At 44.4% G+C, this 15,881-nt stretch overlaps 1 long non-coding RNA gene across 1 annotated transcript; it reads right to left on the reverse strand.

The window, feature by feature from the left end:
• Positions 1–1,110: 1,110 nt before the first annotated feature.
• On the reverse strand, positions 1,111–9,438 carry LOC128400111 (uncharacterized). Its single transcript, XR_008327311.1, has 2 exons — positions 8,859–9,438; positions 1,111–2,654 (listed from the first exon to the last, which is right to left on the reverse strand). It is a non-coding gene; the product is annotated as an uncharacterized LOC128400111 (long non-coding RNA).
• Positions 9,439–15,881: the final 6,443 nt, after the last annotated feature.

The raw sequence follows: 15,881 nt of genomic DNA on the forward strand, positions 1-15,881 counted from the left end.
GGCGCTCATCTCACTTTATTGGCCGAGGGAGCTGGCGTACAGCTTCCGGGTCATGTGGCCAGCATGACTAAGCCGTTTCTGGCAAACCAGAGCAGTGCACGGAACCACCGTAAGATGTGCTTTTGAACTGCTAGGTTGGCAGGAGCAGGGACTGAGCAACGGGAGCTCACCCTGTCGCAGGGAACCGCTGACCTTCTGATCGGCAAGTCCTAGGCTCTGTGGTTTAACCCACAGCGCCACCTGCGTCCCACACCATAAATTTACAACCTCTTAAACCACTTTGATAGTCATGGCTTCTCCTGGAAAATCCTAGGAACTGTTGTTTGTTAGAGTTGCTGGAAATTGTAGCTCTGTGGGGAGTCTCCTAACAACTCTCAGCATCCAGGTCCCAGAATTCTTGGGGGGGAAGCCATGACTATTAAAAATGATATAAGAGTGCTTTAAATATATGGTGTGACCCTTTTTAAGAGCTAAGTGCTAGCTGAGGCTCCAGCCTGCCTTACACTATCCCCCTTTCCCCCAAATGCCTCTCAGCTATCACTTAGCTCTGCAGTGCACCTAGCCACCCTGTTTTTTAAAATAAATTAAATTAAAACCACCTCATCTCTGCAAGGTGGAAAGACAAAGAGGTGGGGACAGAGGTGGATTTAGGGGAGCATGACCGGTTCAGTTGCGCTGGGCGTGGAGCCTCAGGGGCACAACAGGGGACACCACAACTATGATTTAGAATGGAGTGCGAGAGGCAGGAGGCACCGAATTTTGGCGTAGCACATGACACCACTGAAATTTGAGACAACAAGGTCTGCCACTGGTGGGGAACAGAGAGCCTTGTGGTGCCACAGAGCAATTTCCTAATGGATTTTGTTGTTGTTGTTGTTATCCAACACAGTAGTGAATCAAAGATCCAGCTTCCCAAGAGTCTGGTGGTAATACTCCTGTAGCAGAAAGGTCAGGTTTTATTTTTAATACAGCTGTTTTGTGTAAGAGCAGTTGTGCACAAAAAGTTGTTTTTAAAATCAAAATACAGTGTCGTTATTATTATTATACCTCACCTTTTTCCTTGAAAGAGACTCAAGGTAGCTTACAGATAAAATAAGAACAGCTAAAAGGGGGGGGAGACAATAATTTTATTAAAATTAAACACACACACATATGCGACCCCCCATTTATGTGGGGGTTACGTTCCAAGGCACCACATGTATCAGTGAAATCGCATATATTTGAAACGCTATTGAAAAAGCCTGCAAACACTCTGTTCCGCCTCTGCCCCATTGTGACCCTTTTTGTGATACTTTTGGGTCACTTCTGGGTTCAGCACGATGCACGTGCGCAGAGTCACATGCATATTGAAATCGTGCAAATGGGGGGGGGGTTTGCCTGTATATTCAAGAACCAGCAAGAAAAATCAGGCTTTATCTTTTCCTTTGTGCTGGTGGGAACAAAATGGAAGCAGGTGGTCTGGTGACAGACAGAACCCAGTGAAATGTCCTCACACTATTAAAGAAACGACCACCACCCGTACATTGGGCGTCTGTACGTCCACAGCAACATGCAATTTTATATTGGAGTTTCTTCCCATATCAGATTATGCACTGATTGGTAAAATCTGAATTTAGGCTGGGGAAAGTGTGGGCTGCCACTTAGATGAGGAGGATGTCATGTGAACTATACAGAGAGAGAGAGAGAGAGAGAAAGAGAGAAATACAATCAGTTTCAAACCCAGCTTTAACTCCACTGTGACTTAGGAGCATGGTGATGTGATAGTTTTGCTTCCATTTTCAGGGTCCATACAGAAGGTAGCTTTGGGGAATTCTTGCTCGGACCCACGGCACTTGTGTTATCAGGTCCCACTGACGCATTCACTGACCACTATCCTCACCCACCCAGACAGACTGTTTCTGACTACAATGCACTTGACACATGATACTCTGACTACTTAATAAGCCAGGAAGGGCAAGGGTCAAGCGTACAGCTGGTTGACCTCACACTTCCAAGAATCCTGTCCTCTTTCACACACTATTTAGGGTTTAGGAGCAGGTGACAACAAGAAATGTAAAATTTTGCTATGTTTGAGGGTGGCAGAACTGCCTCTGCCCACCTGTTCTGAAGATTCCGTTAATGTTAATAAGATTCCAAACCATTGTCAGATTCGCCTTCCCTTCTATCTCAAGTCATGAAGGCCCACAAACCACCCTGAAGTGTAGCTGCAATTTCAGTTTAACTGTAATGGCTTCCCCTCCAAAGAAATGTTGGGAACTGACAACTTGTGGTACCAAGGGTGTTTGCCAGGAGAGCTGCTAGTGCTCTGTATTCCAAAGCAGGCAAGCAGGAAGATTTTAGTCCTTGTAGAACACAAGATATGAGGCAAAATGCGCAGGCACATTTGCCGATTTGTTTTGTGAGAAACTTACCTCTTCCTCTCTTTCAGGGTTTTCAACCAAGGAATGAAGACATAGCAATGATTGTTGTTTAGGAAAGCAGATCTAGCCAATCAGATGAAGAGACCACTACAATGAAAAACCCACTGCCTTTAGAAGGAACTTCTGGGTTCTTTTCTTTTCGTCCATTTTTCCTTTCTTGTCTTCCTTGGTGGTGTAATAATAGCTGCCCAGCAGAAAACAATTCAGGCAGCCAGGATTTAGTGTAGCTGTGTACTGGACAAAAGGTACCCAAAAACAAAAGGTAGCAATGAAGATGGGAATGCATAATATTTCTAACACAGGTCTTATTTCTTAACCCCCCCCAAAAAAAAGTCCTCCCGCCTCGCAGCTGGTAAACATTTAAAAAAAAAAAAACCACAGTCATTGCCAATGCAGATAACTCTTGCACTCATATTGCAAAGAACAGGACTGGATGATGATGATGTATTGAATTTATATACCCCCCTATACCTGGGGGTCTCAGGGCACTTCCCAGAATAAAAGCAAGATATAAAACCACAAAATACCTAATAACCAAAGTCAAGGTTAAAAAGGAACGTTTTTGCCTGGCACCTAAAGGTATATAATGAGGGTGCAAGGCGAACAACCCTGGGGAAAGCATTCCACAGACAGGGAGCCACTGCAGAAAAGGCCCCATTCTTGTGTTGCCACCCTCCAAACCTCTCAAGAAAAGGGGCACACAAAGGAGGGCCTCAGAAGATGATCTCAGGGTCCGGGTAGGTTCATATGGAAAGAGCCGAGAGAGCATGGGTTATGCCCACCTTACAGAGTAACCCAGAACAAACCCAAGATTGTATTCCAGTGTTGTCTATGCCTCTTGTGCATTTTGAAATGGTAAGGGAGCTGTGAAGTTGATGGCAGCAGCAGTGCAATTCATTAAAAGCTAGAGACAGCCAAGAAAAGAATGGAGGGCTTCATTTGTGGGTGGAAGGCCAGCATCTAGAGGCCAGCTCTATGCACAGATTGAACAGAAGGCCTTACCAGTTGAGAAACAATAGAGCAGGTAGCTTCTGAAAGGTAAGGCCACCAAGGTCTTGCCACTGCTCAGTCACCAAATCTACCAGAAACAGTTGCAGTTCTCCAGTGCAGTTTATACTTCTTTCTCCAGTTATTTGGAAAACTAACTTTGCTCACTGCCCCAGGGGGGAAATTCGTGTGTTCACCCATGTATGAAGGCTGAAAAGTCTATGTGAAACCCCCAGCTCTCTCCTACAGCTACAGCTCCCAGCATTCCTTGGGTTAAATCTATAACATATAAGCCTCTTTAAATCTTAACCTTTTCTTACCTCAAACCTGGTTGGGCCCTCTGCCTTCCCTCACCCATTTACTTCAACCTAGGTTTGTCAAAGTACAAGTAGATGAATAGGTACCCCTCCGGCGGGAAGGTAGATGTAGCTTCAGTGCCCTGCTCTGGTTTCGCCATAAGAGGTTTAGTCATGCTGGCCACGTGACCCGGACAAACGCTGGCTCCCTTGGCCAGTAAAGCGAGATGAGCGCTGCTACCCCAGAGTCGTTCGCGACTGGACTTAGCTGTCAGGGGTCTTTTACCCTTTTGGGGGGGTTTGTTGTAGTACATTAGGTGACACTATTGAAGTCCCATCCCCAGCCTTCTCCCCACCTCCCTAGCGTTGTCATGTACACAAGCCTAGAGACAAAAAGGAATTTTGGAGCACCTTAAAAGTCAAACCTTATATTTTTGTGGCATAAGGCAGGACAGCACAGTTGGTAATCTCAGGGTCATGGGTTCAAGTCCCGCATTGTACAAAAGATAATAATAATAATAATAATAATAATAATAATAATAATAATAATAATAATTAATAATTTATTATTTATACCCCGCCCATCTGGCTGAGTTTCCCCAGCCACTCTGGGCGGCTCCCAATCAAGTGTTAAAAACAGTACAGCGTTACATATTAAAAACTTCCCTGAACAGGGCTGCCTTAAGATGTCTTCTGAATGTCAGGTAATTGTTTATTCCTGTATTGCAAGGGGTTGGATTAGATGACCCTCGTAGTCCCTTCCAACTCTACAATTCTGTGATTCTAAGGTCACATGGAATGCTCAGCCCAAGAAAGCTTATGCCACAATGAATCTGTTGCGCTTTAGGATGCCTTTTGTGCTTTCTGTGAAAGTCCTTTCGAATTTGCCACAGTGAGACGACAAGGAACTCCGTTCTACAGTAATTATTTGTTCACAGGACATTCGCAATTTTCAAAACGCTTTTATGGCTTTTACATTTACAGTGGTACCTCCGGTTACAGACGCTTCAGGTTACACACTCCGCTAACCCAGAAATAGTACCTTGGGTTAAGAACTTTGCTTCAGAATGAGAACAGAAATCGCACAGCAGCGGTGCAGCGGCAGCGCGAAGCCCCATTAGCTAAAGTGGCACCTCAGGTTAAGAACGGTTTCAGGTTAAGAACGGACCTCCGGAACAAATTAAATTATTAACCCGAGGTACCACTGTATTTGCCAGCTTACAGAATCATCACAGCATGCTTCACAGACATTATGACCTCTGGCCACTAGGTGGCTCCTGGAATCAGCTTGGTGCAGCTGCGGTCGCTCTCCCCTTGCATGCCTGTATGCACCTATGTCACCTCCATTTTTGTCCTAAGGTGAGCTGTGCATCAGACACTGCTGCAACCCTGCTGCGCTGTTGTCCATGCAATGTGTTTGACTTGGTGCCCCCACCACCATTTTTATTTGTTAGGAAATAATGGTTCATTAATTCAGTGGAGGGATGCGGTGGCCCTGTGGTCTAAACCACAAAGCCTAGGGCTTGCCGATCAGGTTGGCGGTTCGAATCCCTGCGATGGGGTGAGCTCCCATTGCTTGATCCCAGCTCCTGCCCACCTAGCAGTTTGAAAGCACATCAAAGTGCAAGTAGATAAATAGGTACCGCTCTGGCAGGAAGGTAAACGGCATTTCCGTGGGCTGCTCTGGTTTGCCAGAAGCGGCTTAGTCGTGCTGGCCACATGACCCGGCAGGTGTCTGAGGACCAACGCCGGCTCCCTTGGCCTATAGAGAAACATGATCATGCAACCCCAGAGTCATCTGCGACTGGACCCACGGTCAGGGGTACCTTTACCTTTACCTAATTCAATGGAAAAGGACTCGGTAGCAGAAGCAGAACTCTTCTCTAATAATAGCAATACTTAAGGTAGCCCTGCACTGCATCAATGCTAACAGGTGTCGCTTCAGATGCTGTTAGACCACAACTTCTCTCATCCTTGGTCATTGGCCATGTTGGTTTGGGGCATATGGAGGTTGGAATATAACAGCATCTTCTGTCCACAGGTTAGCTGCTGCCCCGGACTTATTTACAGGTTCTGTTTTATAATTTGTTATTACCCTCAACTCCACTGCATGCAACAGAGCCAAAATCTTAAATGAATCAGTTTCTGTACTGATTACCAATTAAATGCTAAGTAATTGCATGAGTAGCGGTAGTGCAACATAATGTAAATGGCAATGGCAGTAAAATGATCAGAAACCAAATATTAATTTGATTTCTCAGCCATCAATGGAAGTAACTTTATATATATTCCTTCCATCCAGTGAATTAATTTCAGATTGGACTAAATCCACCTAAAAACATTGGTTCACTTGACAAATTTAAGCCCCTTCCCCTAAATTGCAGCTAATGCATGAGCTGGTAAGGTATGCAGGAATTTATGATTGCTCTTCACTTCCTCTTTCAAACAGTTATACCCAATTCTGCTCCAGCCCTATGAAAACTACTCTGCTTCTTATTTGTCTGCACACCAATATTATTCCCCCTTTGCCACAATTAAGAGACTTCATGTTTGGATCTGTTACACCTGGCCCATATCATATAGCATAAAGCATAAGCCCTTCTGATGTCTGGGGCATTTCCAAGCAGAATTCCAGAAATAAATGCTTATGCAAACACAAAATGATCTTCTCTTAAAGTACACTTTTGCTCATAAAGCTGGATATTTTAGATTAATGAGCAATGATGACATCTGAGTTCTGGTGGCTATTCGCTGTTGGACATTTCATCTACAGTGATACCTCGGGTTAAGAACTTAATTTGTTCTGGAGGTCCGTTCTTAATCTGAAACTGTTCTTAACCTGAGGTACTTTAGCTAATGAGGCCTCCCGCTGCTGCTACACGATTTCTGTTCTCATCCTGAAGCAAAGTTCTTAACCCAAGGTACTATTTCTGGGTTAAAGGAGTCTGTAACCTGAAGCATCTGTAACCTGAAGTGTCTGTAACCCGAGGTACCACTGCACTTGGAAGAGGGCTGAAGGGAACAGCTTGGTGGTTTTGATTGTAGCCAATGAGAAAGGGGGGATCTGATTTTTTCCCCAGTGGTTTGCAAGAGGATATGCTTTGCTTTGGGGAAATCGATGCTGCTTTAAAGACTTGCCCTTTCTGTCTGGGTGTCTGCCCACTCCCCTCTGCTCAACATGTGCATTTGTAGATGAGCATAAACATATCTCACAGAGAATGAGCCCTGTAAAGGGCTGCCTGTGGAGTTTCCTATCTCTTGGGGAAAGGGAAAGCACGAGAAAATAATTTTAGCTTTCGAAGGCTTCTCCAGGTCAAAAGAGTTAACCTTCATCAGAATAGGCTGCCTTCTGCATTCCGAGCATAGAGTTCCACTGGAATGCCAGAACTGACATGTGGGAATTCTCTGACATATATCAGCCCCAGAGGGCATTTTTTCCTCTATCGCTTGTGTGAATGAACACTGAAGTGGTTTTATTAATCTTGTTATTTCCTGTGTGGTTTTCCTGTGTGTAGTGATTCTGTAACAACTTGTCTGCTCCAACTTCGTACAGCATGCACAGTTGTCTTCTTGGGTCCAGAAAATAAGACAAGACAGATAAAGGTTACATAGCAATAGGACAGGCTTCTGCTAAGCCTGGGGACATGTAGCCTTTTCAGATGCACTTGGTTGGGCTTGTGGATGTCAAAAGCTGACAGCGGCCCAATCTGGCTCTGCAAAAGATAATGGTATCACCAGCCACTTGTGCACTTCTATACTGCTGATTGCCAAGAATAAAAGCTTGAAAATTTGCTTGCCAGCAGCCACTGGTTGCAAAATCAACGACATAAAAAGCCATCCCGGCTAAATCAGAACTGGGGTTGGAATGATGTGACTCAGGCCCCTATATTTGACACAGGCTAAAACAGTCCACAGATGACGTTGGAAAGCCGGTGATGGGCTGAACATTGATTCTTGGTATAACAGAGTATGGTCAATAGCATTGGCTGAGAAACTAACATGCCAGGTGGGAGTGGCAAAGGGCAAACACAATCCATACTCCTTTTATAACATATGGCAAATGTTTATTTGAATACATAAATGGTTCAGATTGTGGCTGGAATCCACCCAGCGCTCAAGGGAAAATGTGACGTGATCTCTTAGAGTAATCAAATGAAACTTTAACACATGGCATGATAAAAGTCTGTACCGTAATTTTATCGGGACAAGTTACTTGTTGTTTACTGTTGTAACAATTGTTTTCTAAAAAATTTATCTTCTGAACCATGAAAATAAATAACTGTATTATTATTATTATTATTATTATTATTATTATTATTATTATTATTATTAAAAAACAGTTCACAGATATAGGGTTAAAATACTATGCTCAGAAACGGAAACCTCCCCCCCCCCAAAAAAACTGATTGAATCTGCAAAGCCCTGCTCTGTGACTTGAAAGCTTACACCTTTTTATCTCTTTGCTCCAAATGAACATTTCACTTTACATGTTCTGTGTACGGTAAGGAACAACGCCCGCCTTCTTCTCCCCCCCCCCCCCCCGGTGCATTTTGTTGCTTCTTTCACGGAGAAAGGGCGTTGAAATCCGCTGCAGATGTAAATACACCCCACACTTGGCTTTGCTGCAGTTTCCTCTGCACTGAGGACTCCCCCTCCCCAAACTCCCACCTCCCCTTCCCCTTTAATATCTGCTAAGGGATTAGTGACATATTCGCAAAACCAAAACAAGCAGATCTCTTGGTCTAGGGTGGCTGTTTTTGTCCCTCCTCCTCCTCCTCCTCACACTATGGTTCATTGAGCCTGCCCTTCTTCTTTTTTTAAAAAAAAGAAATCCCTCCTCACTCTCCCAGCCTGCAAAATAAAACATGCCTCGCTTTGTAACAGGAATTTCCTGTAGCCAGAAAACTACACACACACACACACACCCGCACGGCTCAGATCCTGCTCATACACGTGTCGTGTCTCCTCCCCTCCTGGGCTCTGCACATGTCACTGCAGCAGAGCTGTCTAGTGAAGAAGTTGTTGTGGCTAAAAATGGAATGCGCCTCACATGGGCGGCACATGTGACCGAGAGAGGCAAGGCTTTCTAAACAAACAGCCCTTCTCAGATGGATACGGCTTTTGAAAACACAAGGAGCAGAAGAGAGCAACTCACATGGGATGGTGGGAGAAAGGCAGGCCTCCTGCTGGCTGGAGACAACACCCTAGAAAGGCACATGGCAGGTGGCTTTGCCAGGCAGGGTGGACCCTGTTTGACTTTGCCCTGATCCAATAAAGCAGACTCTGAAAATAAAAACAACACGATATTGAAAACAATGGCCAGATCTGCCTCCTTAAAGGGAAAGCTAAACTAAAAGGGAGCAAAACAACTGGTCTCGAGTGACCCAGCCGGCCTGTAATTTTCAAGCTCTGAAGATTTCATGGGAACATCCCTCAAATGAGGGGTGTTCCATGTCCCACTGGGTGTACCCCTCCTCCTACGTGCTCTGGGGTCTTGCTGTAGCCAACTGGGGCACTCAAAAGTGCTTTGCCCAAAGCTCTCTGTTTTGTACCGTTCGAAAGAACTGGAGAAGCTTAAGACATGAACTCAGCAGCTCCTGAGCAGAGGAGGGTTCAACCAGGCTTTGTGCTGTGTTGCCAGCATGTTCCCTTTCGGAAATTGTGTGGTAAAGGAGATCCCCTTCCCCGCGGACCCCTCAAGTCAACTTTTGACAGGGTGCGGTAGGATCACACACCTAGCAGACACCACCATGACACCAGGTAATTGACGAGTGCGGCTCCCAGACACACCCGTAAAAGTGGACCCATGATGGGGTGTAAGACAAAGATCTGGCCTGCCAGGCCAAAAAGATTCCCTACCCCTGCACTAGGGAGATGCTCACAAAGGGAGAGAACTATTGTGCTATTAATGGTGTGGCTGAAAGGGCCAGTGCCACCCGCAACTCGTCTATTCCTAGCCGGCTTTGCCTGGCTTTATTTTCCCACAGCTTCTGCCAACTCCACCTCCCTTGACTCCTTGGCTTCTGCTTATTGCTTCATCTACCACATTTCCTAAGGCTTCTGTGGCCACTGTCTCTTTCCTTGGCCCCTGCATCATCACCTTTTCCTATGCTCCCAACCTGGTCTTGAAACCATAACCATCGGCTCCCTTCTTCTGGCTGGTACACTTCCTTTCCTAAGTCTCCTGCCTTGCGTAATACAGTCGCATTTCACTTTCTGGGCGAACCGGGGCACCATCCCAAGGTGTATTTTGGGTTTGTTTGTTTTTTAAAATGGAGCTTGTAAAACTCTTCTCCTAATGTTAAGTGTTGCAGGGCAAGCGTCTCTCTTACAATCACAGGCTGACCGTTTGCTCTTGGGTGGTTACACTGAAGTCCACCCATTCATTTGCCATTTAGTGTTAAATCTAGGAACTTGATCCAGCCATTAGGCTGCATCCTGTCTTTCCCACCGCACCCTGTGGGCCCAGTGTAACAAGTGGGTGGCGCTACCTTGCCTGTCAATCATTTGGCATCACTATGATACCAGGTCATAGTTTTGGCTGTGTGGGTGTTCAGGTGCTATGCAAACCCCAATGGCAATTAAATTAAGTCATGGCATGGTGATTCTGGTTTTTGTTGAACTGTGGACAATGCTGGTCATATTATATGACAGCAGCCTCAGGCAGCGAGTGGACTTTTGGTGCCATTAAGAGAGATGGGTGTGAGTGACAGTCTAGACCCACAAAGCACAATCCGGCAGGGAATCCAACTGAAATGAATGGGAATCGCACAACAGCATAATGTTGTTGGATTTTGCACCTCTGGCCCCAAGATGTCTTGGGGTGGCCTTAGCGTGAGATAGCCCCTTCTAGCATGAGACATGAGGAGGCAGAAATAAGGTGATGGAAGTGTAGTAGTTACCATTGGAGTTTGACCATAAGGATGTACAATGAGTCCTCCTGGATGAGTTCAGAAACCCATCTACAGTAGTTTAACATCCTGTTCTCATGGTGCCTGGTATGTTTGGAACTGCTTTCCAGGAACCCTGCATGATATCACCTCTGTGCCTTCCTTTAAACCTCTCATTTGAGCCCAGCTTTTTCAGGAAACATTTGGCTAGTTTTCATCCCCTGCTGTTAACTCAAGATTGTATTGAAAACTATTGAAGCACGTGCAACCAAAACAACTGTATATTGCTTTACTCTTTACTCCTGTCTCTTCTGTTTCCCTTGCGTGCTGAAATTTTAGAATGTAAGCTCCTTGGGGCAGGGACCTGCCCTCTTGTACTGATAGCTATTTATAAAATAAATGAATAGAGAGCTGCCAACTGACCAGGGAAAAATGCCTGAGCTGCTCTTGTGCACTTAGCAATAGTTTGGTGTGCAGCAAAAATCATGGCAAACTCATTACGGCATGGGGATAAACACCATTGCCAGCTAACATCTGCGTACCAAGCCGCTGTTGAAGACGCAGCTACGGCAGCTGGTTGAGAAGCTGGCATCCTAGAGATATTCAACTAAACATAGCCTTCCCGAACCTGGTGCCTTCCTGACGTTTTGGACTACAAATATTGGCCACGCTGCCTACGGCCAACAGGAGTTATAGTCCAAAACAAGTGCAGGACACTGGGTTGGGGAAGGCTGAACTAAAATATACTGGTGAATCATCTACTCAACCCAGTTCCAGAGCCAATTGCTCATAGGTTATTAATCAACTGCCAAGCAAGTTCCTTCAAGCCAGCATGCCTGTGGGCAAGGAAACCACGAGCCGCAGTGCACACTGATAACTGTGTCCAAACATTTTGCTACACGTGCAAGTTATCTTAATTACCCAAGTGAGAGCAGCGGGCTGCGGCACGAATCGGTCAGGGTCAAAAAGACAAATTGCCCTAACGCAGCTGCTGGCACATGAGATGACCTTGGTTTTTGTATAAACTTCCTTGGGAATTACGTATTTTTTAAAAAACAAACAAACCCCAAAAAACATCAAGGGACTTCACTGTAAAATAGCTGAAATGTGGAATGCTGCCCAAGTTAGGTGAATTCTAGGTTAGGAGGAGCAGCTAGCAAAACTCACGCCAACCTACAAAGTTCGCCTCTCTCAAAAACTTCTGCAGTGCCTCCGTGCCAAAAAAAAATATCCAGGCAAAGAGGGTGAGCGAACGCCTAGACACCTTGATTGGTGTTTTGTATTCTGCAGCTGTTCTGTGCCTACGTGTGACTGCATTTGCAAACCAATCTGACTGCACCAAAAAATAGCATGGGGGTGGACGGTGGGGGGAGCAAATCCCTTAGCTTTCTCCGGAAAGAAGGGCAATAAATCTCTCTGCAGGGAAAACTGCAGTGCTGTGCGTAGGCCATATATATATATATATATATATATATATATATATATATATATATGCTGTTGAAATATAACCTTGTTGTTTTATTTAAAGAGACTGCCCTACATTCCAGGCTACCTCAGTTTCACAAACACCTACAATAATACTACACCACACCCCACACAGTTCTGCCTTCCAACCAAGCACCGGAAAACTTGTGTACAAGCATGCACAAGCACCCACCACTACCTTGGCTCTGAAGAACCTCACAGAAGGGTCACAACTGCCTCCACATAAACCACACTTTCTCCCAAACTCCCATTTAAGAGGAACAAATATTCCTGAACTCCACAGTCTCCAAAACCTCTCCAGTACCCTATGGGAGGCTCGAGCCTTTTCTCCCCAATTTCAGTGCGCTCTTTAATGCACCACTACCACCACACCTCCTGTCAGCTGCATTCAGCCAACTCACCAGTATGGAGTAATGACACCTCTCTCTCTTTTTTGCTGCCCATGGCAGCCATTTTGTGCTGGCACCCACCACAATATAATAGTACTGGCATTTTTAATATAAAATGACCACCTGAACCCCCCTCCCCAGTCTAGTTTAACTCTCCCCCCCCCAAATAAAATAAACACAAAGCTGTTTACAAAGTTCGCAGAACTCAGCAAATGAAGTATTTCAAATTAATTTCAGCAGATTGCCTGAAACTTAAACATTGGCACACACAAATATCCCTCTCCTTTTAGAACAGGGTTGGGAAGCTTCCTGGCATTGTAAGGACTCCCATCATCCATGACCATTGACCATGGAATATAGGAAATTTTAATGCACTATGACGCCGCTTTAAACGGTCATGTCTTATCCAAAGGATTCTGGGAGCTGTGGTTTGTTAAAGCTGCTGAGAGTTGCTAGAGTACCTCTACTCCCCTCAGCAAGGTACAATTCCCAGAGTGATTTAACAATCAATCCCACTTCAAAGCAAACTCTTGACAACTGTAGTTGAAATCATCGTCTGAGGCCCTTCTTGGGACATTTTTTCATGTGGTGGGGTTGTAAAATTGTAAAGAAATATTGGGAAATGATTTGTAATGAAATGAAGATGTTTAAAACAACTTTTGTTAAAAAACTAGAAGCTTTCCTACTAGGTATTACCGGAGTGGATTTACTAAGATCACCAAAGAACTTATTTATGTATGCAACTACAGCCACATGAATATTATTAGCACAACATTGGAAAGAAGAAGGTGTCCCGGCTAAAGAAGATTGGCAAGTTAAATTAATGGAATATGCTGAAATGGCAAAATTGACAATGAAACTAAGAGGAAAAGACGATTACGAATTTAAGGAAGATTGGAAGGAGTTTATTGAAGGGTTTTAATACTACTTGTAATTTAATTTTGAATGGGTAAGTAATACAATGGTTTATAACTTTACAACGGACATGCAGTATGTTGATAAACAATGGAACCAAGGAAGGGGCTAGGGGGAAGTCAATTTATTTTGATTTGATATTGTTACTGGTTTTTGTTTTTTGTTTTGGGAAATTAATAAAATGTTATTTTAAAAAATCAGAGGCCCTTCTTTGCGTGCCTTTTCCGTAAGAGGCCCGGAGGGTGGCAACATGAGAATGGGCCTTTTCAACGGTGCCTCCCCACTTGTGGACTGCTCTCCCCAGGAAGAACATCCCCTGGCACCATCAATACATATCTTTAGGCATCAGGTGAAAACGTTCCTCTTTCTCAGGCCTTTGGCTAATTGAACAATCTGTGGCCTTTTAAACTGTGTGTTCTTGTTTGGTTGCTATGTTATATCTTTTTGTGCTTTTGTATTGTAAACTGCCCTATGATCCTCAGATGAAGGGCGGTATAGAAATTAAATGAATAGATAAAATGTTTTTCTACTCTACAGTGACTGGGGGTGACTCTCCAGGGTTTCAAAGCAAGGGTCTCCCCAAGCCCTACCTGCAGATCCCATTGACTGAACTTGGGATCGTCTGCATTCTTTACTACTGAACTGTAGCCATTCCCCACACTGGCTAGAACGGATGTCCGGAAATATCTGGAAGGCCCCGGTTTCCCAATTCCAGCTTTAGCACAGAAGTGTATCTCCTGCTCTGAAAGTCCATAAAAAGAGATAATTTCCCTTTTGCTCCATATTGCACCGTGGGAGAATCACCCCTAGAGAAAGTTACACAGATCTGAGCTCTTGCAGAATCTCTCCTCCCCCAGGTTATTCCTGGCTCAATGTGCAAACAATGGCACGGGAAGTAGATGTGTGTTGCAAACCAGTGGGAAAGTGACTGTGCAAAACTCAGCGGCTAAATGACGCAACAACGTCAGTCTGTCCCACTTAACTCGGTGAGATTTCAGAGTGGTTCACTTTGGCCGGATCATTACCTAATTTAATCCTATGGCCAAACCAGACATTGATGTTTGGCACATGGCTTGGACTTTAGTGGCTGACTTTTAAAAATCATAATTGATGGCCACATTCACACCATACATTTGGAACACAATTATACCACTTTAAATAAGTCATGGCTTCCTCCAAGGAATCCTGGGAACTGCAAGTTTGTTTAGGGTGGTGCTGCAACTCCTAGAGTTCCCTATGACTAGTGATTGACTGTTAACACTAATCATTGTTAATTGTAGCTCTGTGTAGTTAATCGGGAACACCTAACACCCTTAACAAGTACAGCTCCCAGAATTATTTGGGGGGCAGCTATGGACATAGCCAGGATTTTTGTGGGGGGGCAGGACTTTTGTGAGGACTTTTCTTAGGAGAGCAGAACCCACGTGATTGGTCAGTTATTTCTATTGTTTTACTTGATCTGGGGGGCAGCTGGCCCCCTGCCCCCCCCTTACACCCATGGAGGAAGCCATGACCATTTAAAGCGGTATAATGCTTTAAATGTGTGGTGTGAATGTTACCTTAGATTTGATCATACAATTTAAACTTATGCTTGGCTTCTGAAATTAAACTGAAACTGAATTTAAAACTATGAAAATATATTAACATTCTACACAGGTTCTTCAGAATCATCTGAACATTTTTCACAAAACCAACAAGCAAAAAACTGTAAAACACTTTAGAAAACCTTACAATAAACACACAAAAAAGCAAGGCACCCCATGTTTGCAAATGATTAAAATCCAAATTCAAGAATCTGATGATAATCTTCTGATTCAAAGGAAACAGGTTCTATTTCATCATTCCAAAATGTCTTAAAGGGCTTCTATTCCTTTTCTAATTTACTCACCTTTCCTCACATTGTAAATAGCAGGTCCCATTTCTGATCAGTCCCTTCTGTGGGTCAGTTAATAACATCCCCCAATCAACTATTTGGGGTTTTTTTAAAAAACCACACACAATCCAACAAGGCCAAGCCACGTGACAAACAGTCTAGTTGGGCCCCTAGCTCCCTTCCCTTTGCAGGGGTAGCCCTACAAAGCAGTTCTAACACTTACTGTAGGCCATGGCTCATATGATTGCTCCTCCATTCAAAACAAAGGAAAATCTTTGCATACAGTATAGAGAACTTGCATATCAGGGTACGGGGCACCCAATATTCAAGCGTGAGAACCACACACAGAGAAACACAACCAGAAGCGCCACTTCAAGCAACATGAGTGACTTGCGTACACACTGTACCTCTGAAGCACATGCTTTCCCCCCAAGAATTCTGGGTGTCAATAGTTTTGTTAAGGGTAACTGGAAATTGCAGCTCTGTGAGGGGGAAACTAGGATTCTTTTGAGGTAAAAAAAGAAAAAGGTGCTCTGAATGTCCCTTTGAGGTATAATGCAGACCAGGTGTGCACTAAATAAAGATGGGGGGGGCAACAAACAAGCCCGCTTAATCAATCACAAGGC

The sequence above is a fragment of the Podarcis raffonei genome, chromosome 13 (genome assembly GCF_027172205.1).
Source record: "Podarcis raffonei isolate rPodRaf1 chromosome 13, rPodRaf1.pri, whole genome shotgun sequence".
NCBI lineage: Eukaryota > Metazoa > Chordata > Lepidosauria > Squamata > Lacertidae > Podarcis > Podarcis raffonei.